Below are 6,517 nucleotides of genomic sequence, written 5' to 3' on the forward strand. Positions count from 1 at the left end.
ATACCCGCTAATAGGGGCAATACCGGACATATAAGTTCAAAACACTTGCTCACACAATCAGCACCTCGGTGCTTAAGCCGTAGGAAAAGATCCGGCCTCAAGTCCTTCAGACTGGCCCAACATCAACTCATAGAGATCACGTCTCGCCCCTCAATCAGGGAATCACAAGCCATCAAGGCACATCTGATACTAAGCGCTCATGCGCGCATGCGAACGCGTGGAAGAAATTTCAAGAGTTACTTTTCAAGCTGAATCAAGAACGCACGATAAGAATTCAAGAATGTGAAGTTTTCCTAAAGGTTCTATAGCCTCTCGAGGATAAATACAGATGTCTCTGTACCGATCCGCAAGACTTTATTAAACCTGCTCATGACTCGTGAGACCTATGTAACCTAGGCTCTGATACCAACTTGTCACGACCCAAATCCCGAACCTGGTCGTGATGGCGCCTCTCGTGAAGACAAGGCCAGCCCGTCTAACCCAATTCATCCTTTTAAACTGTTATTTAACACAATTATAGTACAACATGGTTTAATAATACCAAATAGAGGAAAATATAGATAAAATGCGTAGACCCAGCCCGACACAGCCCTAACCGGGGTGTCACAAGTCACGAGCATCTACTAGGGATAAATACAACTGAAAGCCTGGAGTGTACAAATACAGACTAATGAAATGAGGAGAGAGAAAAGCAGTGCTGCGAACGCCGGCAGCTACCTTGATAAACTCTGATGACTCTGCCTCCGATCAGCCAAAACATACCTGAACCTGCACACAGGGTGCATGGAGTAATGTGAGTACTCCAACTCAGTGAGTAATAAAAATAAATAACTACTGAAAGCATGAAATCTCATAAAGGCACAATATAATGCTATCTCAAGCAGTAAAATCAATTATACAATAAAACCGTGGAATATCAGATAATTCTCTTTTAAAATAGTGAAGACAATTAAATTTCAACAAGTAAGGAATAATCAGAAACTTGCCCCTCGAGCTCAATATCAAATTCTCAATACAGTATCAGCCCCGCGGGCTCACTCCCAACTCACCAACACACAATATCAGCCCCTCGGGCTCACTCCCAACTCACCAGAACACAAACATCGGCCTCTCGGGCCCACTCCCAACTCACCACACACAAGCAACGGCCTCTCGGGCCCACTCCCAACTCACCTGGGTACCCTGCGCTCACTGGGGGTGTGTACAGACTCCGGAGGGGCTCCTACAGCCCAAGCGCAATATCAATAGGCCTGAAAGCCTTCACACATCACACACGAGGCCTGAAAGCCTCCTCATATAACACTCGAGGCCTGAAAGCCTCCTCACATCACTCAACATATCCTCACGTATGGCCCTCGGCCTCAATCAGTCCAGAAAATAATCATAAGCCTCTTGGGCATCAGTAAAACAATAGTGCTCAGCTCAACAGCATTATAAATATCATTAAATCTCGAGTTTAGTATAAATGTAGCTGAGTTCACAAAATAATATAATTCAATTGGAATGAGTTCAAATAATATTTCAATTCGTGAGGAAAATAGTGATGTAAATTCACAAAAGATTTCAGATAATTGGCACGAAGCCCAAATATGGCAATAAGCCCCAATCATAGTGAAAAACAATAAATCTTTATCAATTACGCAGTAAAAATATCAACTGGGATGGACCAAGTCACAATCCCCAATAGTAAATAACCCCGCGCTCGTCATACAACGCGTGTCTCATCTCAACATAGCAGTATGTTGTGCAATCCGGGGTTTCAAACCCTCAGTGCATCATTTAAAATCATTACTCACCTCAAACCGGCCAAAGCTCTAGCTCGCTATGCCCTTGCCTCTCAAATTGGCCTCTTAGTGCGTCGAATCTATCCAAAATCAGAACGAATATGTCACATTATGTTGTAGGAACAATACCCAATTGAAAATAACTGGAAAACATCAAAATCCCGAAATTTGGCAAAACCCGAGCCCCGAGCCCACTTCTCAAAAAATTATGAAAATCACATCACCGGATTCCTCGTCTCGCCACGAGTCCGTACATATAAAATTTACCAAAATCGGAGTTCAAATGACCCCTCAAATCTTCAAATCTTATTTTCAAATCCCTAGGCCTAAATCCTCAATTTACTCCTCAAAAACATGTAATCTAGTCGGATTATTCGATTATAATTCAATATTATGGAGTAGAAATAATCACAAGTGACTTACCTCAAGATTTCCCAAGATTTCTTGCTAAAAATCGCCCAAAATCCGAGCTTGGAAGTCAAAAAAAAAATGACCAAACTCGGACTGCTGGACATTAAATCTGTCACTGTTCACTGTGTACTATTTCTGCAATTTTTCCAAATTTTCCTAAGTTCAAAATCACTCTGAGACACCTCCGAAACACTCCCGAGCCCTCGGGCCTCCCAACCAAACATATGCACTAACTCAACAACATCCTACGAACTTAACCGTGCGATCAAATCGCCAAAATAACGTCATATACCATGAATTAAGCTTTAAAATCCAAGAATTCGTTCAAATTTCATAAAACATCAAATTTTCCATTTTGAGTCCGAAACACGTCAAATGACGTCCGTTTTCAACCAAACTTTACAGAAAGTGCTTAAACCATATATAAGACCTGTACCGGGCACCGGAACTAAAATACGGGCCCGATATCATCACTTTCTAATCAAATTTCATTTTCATTTTCCTTAAATATTTTCAGAAAACAATTTTACTCAAAAATTCATTTCTCGAGCCTGGAACCTCGGAATTCGATGATTCTTGTTCCTACGAGTCACAAATAATAATACGAACACAACCCTTCAATCGAAACTCAATTCAGAGCTCGTTTGCCCAGTTCAATACCCATTTCGCTTGTTAAACAATTAACTCACATTTCACGTCAAAAACTCAATCGCGACTTGATAAAATTAAACCAAAATTTCCAGATCAGTCCTATAATTCATGATTTAAATTCTGGAAGTCTCGAAATCAAATTTGGATCTCTAGAACTAAAAATGAACCTTTAGATCATTACATTTATCCTCAAAACGGCAAAAATCTTCCAAAAATTCTTCCAAAACTTATCCGAGCCTCATGGGACCCCGACCAAAAATGCCAACATAATTTATAACATCATTAAAACCTGCTCCAATCATCAAAATACCTCAAACAACATCAAATTACCCAAAACTCATCGAATTCAAGCCTAAGTTTCCAAAAACTTCCGAAAATACACTTTCGATCAAAAACCCGACCAAACGATGTTCGAATAACCTGAAATTTTGCACACACATCACAAATGACATAACAAAGCTACAGCAACTCTCGGAATTCCATTCCGACTCTCGGATCAAAATCTCACCTATCAACCGGAATTCGCCAAAATAATAACTTCGCCAATTCAAGCCTAATTCTACACCGGACCTCCAAAATTACTTCCGATCACACTCCTAAGTCACAAATCATCCCCCGAAGCTAACCGAATCATCAGAATTCAAATTCGAGCCCTCTAACACATAAGTCAATGTTCGGTTGACTTTTCCAACTTAAACCTCCTTAAAAGAGACTAAGTGTCTCAAACCTTACCAAAACTAGTCTGAATGACTTCAAATTTTGCACACAAGTCACATTCGACATTACGGACTTGCACCAACTTTCAGAATTGCATTCCGACCCCGATATCAAATTTTCCACTTCCGATCGAATTTTCTCAAAAACCTTCAAATTTCTATATTTAGCCAAATGACTTCAAAATGACCTCCGGACATCCGAATTCACTTCCGATCGCGCTCCCAACTCTAGAATCACCATACAGAGCTATTCCCAGACTCGGAATCCCAAACGGACATCTATAACTCTGAAATACCTTCCAACCCAAATTTATGAAATTCTTCTAAAATACTAACTTCCACAATTTACGCCGAAATGCTCACCGGTTATCCAAAATCAAATCCGGACATACGCCCAAGTCCAAAATCATCATACGAACATGCTGAAACTTTCAGATCCCAATTTCGAGGTCGTTTACTCAAAATTCCAATCTTAGCCATTTTCTTCAACTTAAGGTTGCCGCAATGAAAAGTTTCTTTCCAATTTGACTTCGAATTTCCCGAAATTCAACTTTGACCATACATACAAGTCAATATACCTGAAATGAAGTTGTTCGTGACTTCCAACTGCTGAACGACGCACTAGAGCTCAAAACGACCGGTCGGGTCGTTACAATGGGCTAGATTGGGATTGTGTAATTTCAGTTACAAGGTGTTATCGGACCTATGTGAGATAGGGTGACGTGGGATCACCCCCGGGTATGTGCATGATAAGGTTATTCAGCGATTGGTTGGCTTTTGGAACAACTCTAGGCACGTTCGAGGACAAACGTATGTTTAAGTGGGGGAGGATGTAACGACCCGACCGGTTATTTTGAGCTTTTGCACTTTGATCGCTAGCTTTCGGGCATGACTTGCCCCGTGTGATGTATTATGACTTATGTAAATCGTTGGTTTTGGTTTTCAGGGTAATCAGAATGAATTTGGGAGAACGGTTCTCAGTTTAAAGCTCTAAATTTGAAAGGTTTGACCAAGATTTGACTTGTTTGTATATGATCTCTGTCACACCTCCTTTTTTACCTACACCCCGGAAGGGTGTATAAGGGAGTTTTTTTCAACTTAAAGTGACAATCGAAATGGGATTATTTATTAATTAAATTCAGAGTCGCCACTTGGGATAATTATGGTATCCCAAGTCACCGGTTCAGATCCCGAATCGAGGAAAAGATTGACTCTGTATTACAGTCCGCGAACACAGAAATTCGGGTAAGGAATTCTATTAACCCGAGAGAAGGTGTTAGGCTTCCCGGGTTCCGTGGTTCTAGCACGGCCGCTCAACTGTTATAATTGGCCTATTATCTGATTTTAATACATGAACCTATGGTTCAATTTTAACTTTAAACCGCTTTTAATTATTTTAAGGAAGATTTCAACGTTATCTAAAACACGTCTTTGGACCACGCCACATGAAATGCACCCGCAGTCCGAGACACATTTTATTTAACATTATTAAGATTTGGATTTGGGTCACATGAAATGCACACCCGAGTTTAGGAAGGTAATTTTTAAATAGCGCGTAAAGCAACTACGCACTTTCAACTTTGCGAGGGCCATAGCGCACCTCGATTTCTAAAGGATTAAAATTAATTATCCGAGGGCCATGGTAAGTATGGAAAGCTCTTTATGGAAGAGGTAATGTGAATTTGTAAAAAAAAAAGGAAAAGATATGGACCAAGGAAGAAGAAAGCACATAGTGTAAGAAATATGGCAGATAGTGAATAACCATTAGAGCGCTAGCCAAGCGTTAACGGAGGGGTACTGCTTGTAGTAGCAGAATACAAAGATATCAGGAGCATGCTGATGGGAGGCAACATCCTTAGAAACTTTCAATCCATAATCAGCCTCATTTTGTTCTTGAATTGGTTATACTTAGAAATAAGACCATAGCATCTTGCGCGTGCAAAGAACGGAATCATTCACCAATAGCCCAGCCGTTTCTTTGTAGACCACTACAAAGTCTACGGAGCCAAACATCGAAACAAGCTTTTTAAGCCCATCCCTATAGCTCAAATTTTGATTATAGCACTGTCCACTTAACCATTATAATTCAATCACTATAATCTCTAACTACTAATTCAATAGGGAAGAAACAGTAAAGTATTAACAAGCTAATAATGTCAACTAATGAAGATCTCAAGCACTTCAGTGAATCAAAATAAAAGTAATAACATGAAGTAAATACTGAATCGATAGGATAGAGGTTGCAAGCCCTGTTTTACTTAAACTTTGAAATTTCAAGATCTGACCGATTAATGGTCTAATTCATGAAACAACTGCCAAATACACAAAGCAACATGGCTCATCTTCATCATTAGATAACACATCTATTCAACAAGATGAATACGAGATACTGTAGATAGGCCTAAATCAACACTCACGCACAATCGGATAAGTGAATAATATAAACACTAACAAGAACGACTAAATCTAACAAAAGAAAACACATAATTATACGCTGTCATGGCACGGTAAACATATTTTCATTGAATCAAAAGGAGAATTACATGATCAAGAAAGGGGGACAATACCTTAACAGCAATAACAGAGCTCCAAACAGCCAAAAAGAGGCAGAAGAACACGACTACAGGTTGAGCTCAACTACTAGTTGAAAATAACAGTGACAGACAGTAATAGACAGCAACTCGAAACTCCAAAAGCCTTTGTGGACTCAGAATATATACGCCGGATGATTTGATTGAAATTATATATATATATATATATATAGATGAATGATCAAAATTATATATATATTTTTTTCCTTTCTTTTTCTTATTTTATTTTCGAAAATTTAAAAACTCTTCTATTTCCAAATTAAATTCTGAGTGAAGTTGAGAAGAGTAGATGAGAAAGTGAGGCCAGAGAGGAGGAGGGAACAACGCTGGTCTGTTGTTTTCAGAGAGTGGCTATGGGGGTGTG

General features: G+C 39.5%; 1 long non-coding RNA gene across 2 annotated transcripts; it reads right to left on the reverse strand.

Annotated features, from left to right (window-relative positions):
* Window positions 1-474: 474 nt before the first annotated feature.
* On the reverse strand, window positions 475-6,285 carry LOC142181597 (uncharacterized). Of its 2 annotated transcripts, XR_012710273.1 has the most exons (3): window positions 6,130-6,285; window positions 1,797-1,864; window positions 475-768 (listed from the first exon to the last, which is right to left on the reverse strand). It is a non-coding gene; the product is annotated as an uncharacterized LOC142181597 (long non-coding RNA). The 2 variants fall into 2 exon arrangements; XR_012710287.1 differs by lacking the exon at window positions 1,797-1,864.
* Window positions 6,286-6,517: the final 232 nt, after the last annotated feature.

This window comes from Nicotiana tabacum, chromosome 1 (genome assembly GCF_000715075.1).
Source record: "Nicotiana tabacum cultivar K326 chromosome 1, ASM71507v2, whole genome shotgun sequence".
NCBI lineage: Eukaryota > Viridiplantae > Streptophyta > Magnoliopsida > Solanales > Solanaceae > Nicotiana > Nicotiana tabacum.